General features: G+C 47.5%; 2 pseudogenes; both read left to right on the top strand.

Moving 5' to 3' along the window:
* Nucleotides 1–598: 598 nt before the first annotated feature.
* On the top strand, nt 599–1,152 carry LOC136519648 (zinc finger protein ZAT8-like; annotated as a pseudogene).
* A 7,830-nt stretch (nt 1,153–8,982) lies between these two features.
* LOC136524437 (zinc finger protein ZAT8-like) lies at nt 8,983–9,410 on the top strand (annotated as a pseudogene).
* Nucleotides 9,411–10,692: the final 1,282 nt, after the last annotated feature.

Genomic DNA, 10,692 nt, shown 5'->3' with positions numbered 1-10,692 from the left:
GCTGCAACTTGTGTAGCTGTATTGGCTGATTGTTACGTCAACAGATTCTTCTTGACAGTTAGTTTTGTACATAAAAGAAAGAAATAAGAAAGTAACTGGATTGTCACCGGCAACTCGCATGTACAGTTCACTGTAGAATAGGAATTTGAGTGCAGGAGTTGGCTATAAGCAGCACATTTTTTACGCGAAAACCTTAAAATTCTATCTTCCACGGCGATTTCCCAAGTCAATTTTACAGCAGAACGAACGGAGACTGTAAGACAGTCAGAGTGTAACCTGGGAACCGGGAAAATGCTGTAAATTCTGTTTGATGCCAGTTGGGTGGAGCCCTGTGTGCTCTGTTCAATATGGCCTTATGCTAGGTGTTTTTTTTTAATGTTTCAGGTTACACTAAACTCTTGTAAGGGTGGAATTTATATATGAACGCCTCTATCATCACACATACCCCTGCCCAGTCATCACACACACACACAAACGTCGTACAAATTTATATATGAACACGTACGTGCGCGTAAGGGTGGAATTTTAGTTGGCTGCTTATATATACAAATAATATAAAGGAGGAGAATCGAACCGGTAAACGTCGGTTGATCTATCGATGGTCGTGACGCTTACGAGACACGAAGCGGAGGAGAGCAAGGAGATGGAGGGCCTCCGGGCGCACGCCGAGGCGCTGCTCACGCTGTCGTCGCCCGCCGGAAGCGGCGGCACGTCCCCGGCCGCGGCGCGCAGGGCCATGGCGGCGGAGGGCGTGTTCGAGTGCAAGACGTGCAGCAAGCGCTTCCCGTCGTTCCAGGCGCTCGGCGGGCACCGCACCAGCCACACGCGGCTGCAGTCGTGGATGCTCAGCGACCCGGCGGCGGCCGCGGCCGCGGCCGAGAGGGACAGGGCGCGGGTGCACGAGTGCGCCGTCTGCGGCCTCGAGTTCTCCATGGGCCAGGCGCTCAGCGGCCACATGCGCCGCCACAGGGGCGAGGCGCCGCCACCAGCCGCGCACGACGACCCCGCGGCGCAGACGGACCGGGACATGCCGGCCTCAACTTGCCGCCGTTGGACGACGGCAACGGCAGCGGCAGCGGCGATGGCCAAGGTCCACAGCAGCCGGATGATGATCGCAGCTCGGAGCCTCAGCTGCTCAACCTGCTTGTATAGCGCGCGTAGTTGAGTGGGCCAGGCGCTCGGCGGCCACATGCGCCGCCACAGAGCAACTTTTTTTTTTTTTTGAACATGAAACAGACCAACCCAATGCAACACAACGTAAACCATACTAACGGCGCTTAATAATTAAATAATTTTATTGCTACAACGGCGCACCACAAGGTGCGCAGCGTGCATCAGCGCATGCAACGATATGCAGACCTGTCGTCCCAGCCTCCCAGGAGCTAGTTCGCCGGCGCCAAGAAATAGAAGAGGACGGCGTCGGCCACGGCGGCGCCAACCCTTGCTGCTCCCGGGAACTGGTCGGCCACCAGTGACAGCTCGATGAGGAAGACGCCGAGTAGCAGAAGCGCGAGGCCGACGAGCGCGTGCGCGGCGTTCCCGTGGCTGTTGCTGATGGTGTAGTTGATGAGGACGAGCCAGCCGCCGGTCACGAGGATGCGGCCCGCGTCGAGGAGGCGGCGCTGAACGTGTCCGAGGGGCACGGCGGGGGCTACGATCAGCTCCGGCTCGTCGGCCTGAGGCGCGTAGGCCATTGTCAGCGGAGGAGTCGGGCGGCGAACAGCGAGTGCCGAGGATTTGGGAGGAAACGGTGCAAGAGGAGACCAGACCAGCTAAGCCTGCGAACTGAGATCGGTGGCTGCTGCCCTTGTTGGATAGATGGTTGCCCTGCCCGCTATATATATATAGCCGTCTCCCCAAGGAGCATTTCCGACAGATTCTCGTGGGGGAACCACCGGAACCTACCAACTTCGACACAAACGACCGGAACATCATAAATTAAGGAAAGAAAGAACAAGACTCATGCGCACGCAACGCAGTTAGTGTAGTATCAGCTTTGCTACGATCTGATGCGGAGTATAAAAGGTAGTCACTTCATTCTGTCGGACCTCACTACTGTTAAGCCCTGTGATGTGAGCATCTCACGCTGGTGGCTACCTTTGACCCCTCGTGTTCACACGCAACCTTGGACAGCCCGAGCTGTGAGCTGATGCCGCACTTGCACTCGCAATGCGGCCTCAGGGTGTTTTGCTCTGAATCTCGGTGCTCGTGCATAGGGGCCGTTCCTATCTTTAGCCACACAATTTTGCAGTTGATATCTATATATATATTTTTCCTCGTTTCTGGTGAACTGGATTTTATGTCGGATGTTGCTCAAAACCTCAGAGAATGCCATTCATATATGAAAACGGAACGGAAATATTCCGAACCGACCGCTTTCGTTTTCTATATTATGATACCGTTTTCTATATTATGATACCGTTTCCGAATTTCATCAAACATAAAAAATTGTCAGTTTTAATTGGTTTCACAACCATTTTCAACCATTTTTTGTACTCTTTAATTGCTAAAATATAGAAATATCCCGAACTGACCGCTTTCGTTTTCTATATTGTAATTCCGTTTTCGACCGTTTTCCGACCGTTTTCATCCGTAGCGCCGTTTTGACCTGGGGCCGGAGCAAAATCGGACACGCTCCCTTCAGCCGAACACGGAGTCAGGATCCATGCCGTCTGCTCAATGACACCTAAGGAAACAAACTAACCCACTGTTCCTAAGTCCACTTCATACCGCCTTAATTAGAATTCTAATGATTTGTAGGAAAATACAAGGTTGTGGAGATTATAGAAAGAATTTTTGAAGATATCTTGATTAATAGGTCAAAATATCCTTTAGAATCTTGATCAGAGACATGTACCTGAAGAAAATAGGATAAATTAATTTAAACATGATGACAAAATTACAGATATCGATATACTGGAGATCGGCTTGTAATGATAACACCTGCTGTACCAGTTTGATGTATAAGTAAATAAAATTCAGATTATCTCTGAGGAATGAACACCGACTTTGCATTATTTTAATGCTTAGGCGGCTTTCTTTCGGGCTGTTAAAAGAAATACTTTTATGAAATAGTTTTGGGTATTTGAATTCTTATATAAATTCAATAGGAACAGAGTCTATTTCCGAATACTACGTTTATAAATGTTACTCTGAAATGAACTGTCAGTTTATTTAGCTAAATAAAAAAATCACAGAGAGATCACAATGGAAAAGGAGACATGACCACAGATTGGTGTAGATGCAGATAGATTATTTGTCTGCCTGCCACCAAAGAGATGGAAAAGCAGGTTTTTGCATGACTTGAATAAACCGCAAGGTGAATTTATCTGTCTACCGTATCATGACAATTAATAGTCATTTGGTTGCTTGACAGAACTAAAAGATGTAAGATCCTTTAATTTTTTCAAAAGATCAGATCATTTAATTTCTGACACACATGCTTGGTGTTTCTAAAACTTTGGGCTTATTGGAATGTATGTTTATTGCCTGACATTTCAGGGGAAGTGACAGACTGTGTTATGCAATGTCTATTTTTTGCATCTCATTTTTTGGTGCATCTGACACTCCTACAATTCACCACATACAGACACGCTATGTTCACTTCAGTTTCTATTTTTGTATGTCTGGTAAGTTACCCTAAGCTTGGGGATTTGTGTTGATTAGTCATTCCATGTGCCCTAAGCCCGGGCAACCTTGGATCACTGGTCACCAGAAGTTCTAGAATTAACTTTGGACTTAATATGACCCGTAATGTTAGCACGGGCACTGATATATGCAATTAACTTATATACTATGCAGTGGCTATATTTCTCATTTTGCATGAGGTGGCATTGCAAATAAGTTAGGCAAAGTATTCAGTATTAGCTGCAACTGTATCCGGCCGTAAACGGATTGTAGCTTGTATGCATAGATCATTTCTCTTAGCTGATAACATAGCACAAAATGAACCGACTAATAAGATGATTATATTTTAATTATTGCGGCATAATAGTCATTTTGGTCCCTCAACTATTACTCTAGGCTCAATTTCATCCCTAAACTTTTAAAACGGCCGTTTAGGTCCTCAATTTTTAGTTTTAGGATCAATTTCATCCTACAAGTACGAAGATGATCGTTTTAGTCCTCAAACTTTGTATTTTGGGATCAATTTCATCCATAAACTATCAAAGTGCATTTAACTTTTTTTTCAACTCAATTTTGTCTATTCAAAAAGAGAACTTTATATTTTAGGCATAATTTCATCCATAAATTATCAAAATTATAGATGTGCTATTGTTTCAATATATCCATGTATTCTTAATGAATAAATAGTGTTCGATGCAACTGTAATTGCTCCCGTAATATTATTTAGTCGGATATATATAAATGGTACTATTATAAGGTAACACTAAAAATAATAGCTTGGAATTATTAATGACCACGAAAGAGTTTTTGGATGAATATTATTTTTCTATCTCCAATTGCTGATGGTGTTCGAGCTAACCAGGTGCAACAGTACAGCGTTCCACGTAGAACGTAGACAACGTTGTGTTGAAAATAAAAGTTTAAAAAACAAAATACACTTTGATAGTTTATAAATGAAATCAAGCCCAAAATGCAAAGTTCAAGGGCTAAAACGATCATCTTCATAGTTTTAGGATGAAATTGAGCCTAAAAGTAGAGTTTAAGGACTAAAACGGCCATTTTGAAAGTTCAGGGACTAAACTAAGCCTCGAGAAATAGTTGAGGGACCAAAATGACTATTCTGCCAATTATTGCAGCTAACCGTTGTTGTTTTGGTGCCTGAATCTGTAATTTGGTGAATTGTTTCATTTAGCTATAATAATTCTTGTATGGTTCTGAACTATTATGTCCATTTGCCTGCAGCTCCCTCTGCGAGGAACTGACATTGCACACTTGGCACAAACTAAAACCAGATGACTTGATTCGACCTTTGGAGGCTTCATGCTGCCTGATGTCAAAATTTAGAAACTGGCTACACAAGTACATGATCTTTAGCGACCACTTCCATCTTCACAGTTTCTGTGACTGTTTTCTAAAGTGAAGCATCTCTGAGTTTGTTCTCTTGATCCCTCAACTGTAGCCAGTGATTCTTGTAAGATCAGACATAAAACCATGTTATTGTTATATCATCGTTTTGTTGTTTTTATGTGCATCCCTAAAATGATACCGTGGTTTTAGCATGGGCAGTACTCGTGAGAGAAATACGCTGATCGTGAAGCTTGTGCTTTGTCGAGGTTTCGTAGAACAAATCATCCCATTCCAGCACGACCAAATTTTCTGACAGACCTATGGCACTCCAGCTTGGGCGCAGCATAGCAAGACAGCGTGGCGTGTCCCAAAAATTAAAGAAACACTCAGATACTTGGTCTGCCACGATTTTGCTGAATGTTCAAAAGTTGGGCAGGGCCTATATCTTAGTCACAAAATCGGGCTGCTGCGACCTACGTGTTAAGTAGGTCCATATGAAGGCTGCAACTGAGGATGAAAAAGTCCAACCTCATGGAGAAGCAGATGGTTTACAAGTTTCATATACTAGACTAGATAGAGACCTGAACAAATTCTAGCAGGCAGTGGACTTCGAAGGAAGAAGATGACTGTTTTGTCTTTGATGTACTCTTATTTTTAGCAGAAATGCTTTTGCTCCGGGGGTCCCATCATCCGGACGTTCCCGTCTGTGGGCCGCGACACCAACCCAATGGCCAACATCCGTATCCTCTCCTTCACTCGCCTTTAACCATAGCCTGTTATCTCCATTCTCTAGAAGGCTCTCTGAAAGTGCATTTGCCCATCATGTGGGTTTTGGTGTATTGATGACATCCAAATTAGGGATTAATGTCATCTTAATGAGATATGTCGCAGCTATTAGTCTCATGAAAGATTCAAAGAGTTGATAAAGATGAAATGATATCCCTCAATTTGTTGAAGTTGAAAAGGCGGACGAACTCAAAGCGCTCTCCAAAGTTTTATTCTTTATTTTGAGTATAGGTTTCACCGTACTATAAAGAGGGATGCAGGTTTAGGTGGTCTGAGGAAGATAGAGTGCTCAAGCATTTAAATAAAATCAAAAGAGAGACAAAATCACCTCACAAACACTTAGACATAGTTTGTGGACATTTGGTAGTCAGAAGTCCCGGCGTGAGCCGGGAGTTTTGGCTGTCAGAAGTCCCGACGTTTGGTGCCGGAAGTCTCGGCGCTTGCTGACTTAGCCACAGCCTACCTGTGCACCTTCGCCCATCAAAAGTCCCGATGGGAGTCGGGAGTTCCAGGTGCCGGAAGTCCCGACGCTTTGGGACTCAGTCACCTGATCGTCATGTCTATCGGGAGTCTCGACGGAAGCCGGAAGTCCCGGCGACCGCCGGGAGTTCCGACGACATGCGTGCAAGCCCAGTGGACTGTCTGCGTGAACAGTGTTTTTACGTAGAGCTGGAAGTTCCAGAGATCTGTGTCGGAACTTCCGACGTAGATCTGAATGGTTGGATTCTACTATGAGTATAAATAGCTCTCTCCTCTCTTCTAACCGTCAACCACTCATTCATTGCTCACCAATCTTTGTCCAAAATAGCTCCCAAGCATTCAAGGCGCCCCTCTCCTCTCACCTTTGCTTCAATCTTTGATTCTCCTAGGGTTTTGAGTGAAATGAGAGTAGATTGAGTGAGAAAATCACTTTGGCAAGCTTGAGCACTCGATTTCTTCGTCAAGCCGGTTGGATTTGCGTCTATTACTCTTGGGTTCTTGGAACCCCAGCCGGCTAGGCGTCGCCCAAGAGCTTCCATCTTGTGGAAGAGCCTTGGGACGTTTGTATTACCCTCGATTTCTTAGTGAAAAGCTCGAGTGACTTTTGTGGTTGCTTTGAGAGAGGTAAGGAGGTGGAAGAGACTCCGACCTTTATGGTCACCTCAACAACAAGGACGTATGAGCTCCTTTGTGGGGTTGTCGAACCTCGGGATAAATCCTTGTGTCCCACGCACTTGTTGTCGTTGAGATTTGTGCTATCATATTTGTTCTTGTTGGTTTGTCTTCCTCCCCAACTCTTCTCTTAGGGTTTGGACTCGATCTACGGAGTGGTGACCTTCCGGTGTCAAAGGAGCAGCCCCAACACTTCATCTTACAACTAGGAAGTGGGGTTGTAAGATATCTTGCACTCAAAGTTCATTTTAGCACTTGTAGTGAAATTCTCGTAGGTGCCGGAACTCCCGGTTGTTTGCGTCGAAACTTCCGGCTGCCGGAAGTTCCGGCCCAAACTGTCGGGACTTCCGACTATCACTGACATTTAACTTTGAGATTACGCAGAATTTATTAGATACGCCTATTCACCCCCCTCTAGGCATTTTTTAGATCCTTTCACTCTCCACTACAAGCCACCGCAACCGTGCTCCAGCGTGATTGCGCTCCGCCTCGGCGTTCTCCATGGCGTCCTTGAGCCCGTCGGCGTGGCACCTCCACCGCGACCGTTCGCGCCCGCCCGCCTTCCTCCATCTCCATCGCGCCTCCTGCTCGTCACGGCATTGTCCAGCGCCAGTAGTGCACGGACCGCCTTCTTGACCGGAGCAGCCTTCTACGTCGAATCTGTCACGGCCTTCTCCACCGGAGCAGTGAGCTCCGTGCGACCGGCGAGCTCTACATCGGTGAACTCTACACGCTGACAAGCCTCCATTCTCCCAAGCAGCAAGGAGATGTTGCGCTGAAAACACATGTTCCAACGTATGTTTCAAGTGTTTCATATGTTTTAGAGGTGTCGGTGTTTCGAGTAAACACCAACGAGTAAATTTGTATTATTGCGCGTTGGAACCGAATGGTGTGCTAAAAGACACAAGGTTTATACTGGTTCATGCAGAATGTCCCTACGTCCAGTTCGTGGCTGCTGCTCGTGTTATTAGCACTAAAAGGTTCGTAGTAGTGGTTACAAACGGGCGAGAGAGGGACAGGTCCCAAGTCTCTGATGGAAAGATCGAATGGATGCTGAGTGATTGGTTGCTGCTTAACTATGTGTGATGTGTTGAATTTATCCATCCCCTTAGTGGGGTGTCCTGCCTCTCCGTTTATAGACCAAGGGGAAGCAGGGATTGTAGATGGGAGAAAGAAGAAAAACTAGAGGTCAAGAAGGTCCTTCAGAGATGCCGGGTCTTTTGTTCAGTGGCAGCACTGTAGTCACAGCAGCAACAACCGTGCGTTCTTGGCATGGAATAGATTAGCTTTTGCCTCAGAAAAGACAAACATGGTTGTCATCCGCTACTGTTGGTCTTTGCTGCATCCAAAGCAGGTTAGGCGTAATGGGCCTTGTTCTCGTAATTATGGTCTCCACGTCCACGATGAGGTTTGGGCGTTTGGCCCCTTTAGCTGACTGAATCTGAATGGCGCTGCTTTAGTAGAGCACTAGAGCTGCAACTTGTGTAGCTGTATTGGCTGATTGTTACGTCAACAGATTCTTCTTGACAGTTAGTTTTGTACATAAAAGAAAGAAATAAGAAAGTAACTGGATTGTCACCGGCAACTCGCATGTACAGTTCACTGTAGAATAGGAATTTGAGTGCAGGAGTTGGCTATAAGCAGCACATTTTTTACGCGAAAACCTTAAAATTCTATCTTCCACGGCGATTTCCCAAGTCAATTTTACAGCAGAACGAACGGAGACTGTAAGACAGTCAGAGTGTAACCTGGGAACCGGGAAAATGCTGTAAATTCTGTTTGATGCCAGTTGGGTGGAGCCCTGTGTGCTCTGTTCAATATGGCCTTATGCTAGGTGTTTTTTTTTAATGTTTCAGGTTACACTAAACTCTTGTAAGGGTGGAATTTATATATGAACGCCTCTATCATCACACATACCCCTGCCCAGTCATCACACACACACACAAACGTCGTACAAATTTATATATGAACACGTACGTGCGCGTAAGGGTGGAATTTTAGTTGGCTGCTTATATATACAAATAATATAAAGGAGGAGAATCGAACCGGTAAACGTCGGTTGATCTATCGATGGTCGTGACGCTTACGAGACACGAAGCGGAGGAGAGCAAGGAGATGGAGGGCCTCCGGGCGCACGCCGAGGCGCTGCTCACGCTGTCGTCGCCCGCTGGCAGCGGCGGCACGTCCTCGGCCGCGGCGCGCAGGGCCATGGCGGCGGAGGGCGTGTTCGAGTGCAAGACGTGCAGCAAACGCTTCCCGTCGTTCCAGGCGCTCGGCGGGCACCGCACCAGCCATACGCGGCTGCAGGCGCGGATGCTCAGCGACCCGGCGGCCTCGAGTTCTCCATGGGCCAGGCGCTCGGCGGCCACATGCGCCGCCACAGGGGCGAGGCGCCGGTTACACTAAACTCTTGTAACTTCGTTGCTATCAAGGGAACTGGGAACTGGGAAAAAAAAAACAAAGGAACTGGGAAAATGCTCAAATCCAAAGAAATTTGATAGACAGGCCAAATTCACAAATAGGAAACCTGTGATAGTGCAAAGTACAGGGCCAAGCCGAACCGTCCAAACCACAAGGTGCGCGCACAGCGAAACAGAGCAACCCAACCCAACACAACGCAAACCATACTAATGTCGCTTAATAATAATTTTATTGCTACAAGGGCGCACCACAAGGTGCGCAGCGTGCGTCACCGCATGCAACGATATGCAGACCTGTCGTCCCAGCCTCCCAGGAGCAAGCTAGTTCGCCGGCGCCAAGAAGTAGAAGAGGACGGCGTCGGCCACGGCGGCGCCAACCCTTGCTGCTCCCGGGAGCTGGTCGGCCACCAGTGACAGCTCGATGAGGAAGACGCCGAGTAGCAGAAGCGCGAGGCCGACGAGCGCGTGCGCGGCGTTCCCGTCGCGGTTGCTGATGGTGTAGTTGATGAGGACGAGCCAGCCGCCGGTAACGAGGATGCGGCCCGCGTCGAGGAGGCGGCGCTGAACGTGTCCGAGGGGCACGGCGGGGGCCACGATCAGCTCCGGCTCGTCGGCCTGAGGCGCGTAGGCCATTGTCAGCGTAGGAGTCGGGCGGCGAACAGCGAGTGGCGAGGATTTGGGAGGAAACGGTGCAAGAGGAGACCAGACCAGCTAAGCCTGCGAACTGAGATCGGTGGCTGCTGCCCTTGGTTGGATAGATGGTTGCCCTGCCCGCTATATATAGAGCCGTCTCCCCCAGGAGGACAGGAACATTTCCGACAGAAAGGACAAAGGCGAGCGAAGAAAGAAGAGGAGAGAAAGGACACGGTAGATGCGCAAGTTGGGGAAAGAAACCCGGATGGTTTCCTAGCACGCCGTTGGGATTTTTTTTAAGGTTGATGTTGCTCTGCAGTTAGGGGCTTTTTACAAGGTGATACTACTCCAGATGGTCTTTGTCGTACTACTATTGTCTTAATTCCTGAGACCTCCAAGCCCGAGAGGATGCTTAATTTTCGTCCAATCAGCTTATGCAATGTGCTTTATAAAATTGCATCAAAGGTCTTAGCAAATAGATTGAAAACTCTCCCGTTCGGCAGCCTGTAACTGCCTGTATCTGGCTTGGCTTATCAGCCAATCAATAATATTTTTTTCTTACATCAAACCAGTCAACAGTACTTTCAGGCGATGGCTTATAAGTCAATCCCGTCGAAACGAACAGACTAGAGCCGTCTCCCCCCTGAGCATTTCCGACAGATTCCCGTGGGGAAAGAAGAGGAGAAAGGACACGGTAGCTGCGCAAGTTGGGGAGGACGGGAGTGTG

Source organism: Miscanthus floridulus, chromosome 18 (assembly GCF_019320115.1).
Source record: "Miscanthus floridulus cultivar M001 chromosome 18, ASM1932011v1, whole genome shotgun sequence".
Taxonomy (NCBI): Eukaryota; Viridiplantae; Streptophyta; class Magnoliopsida; order Poales; family Poaceae; genus Miscanthus; species Miscanthus floridulus.
This window is presented reverse-complemented; position numbering and strand designations above follow the sequence as displayed.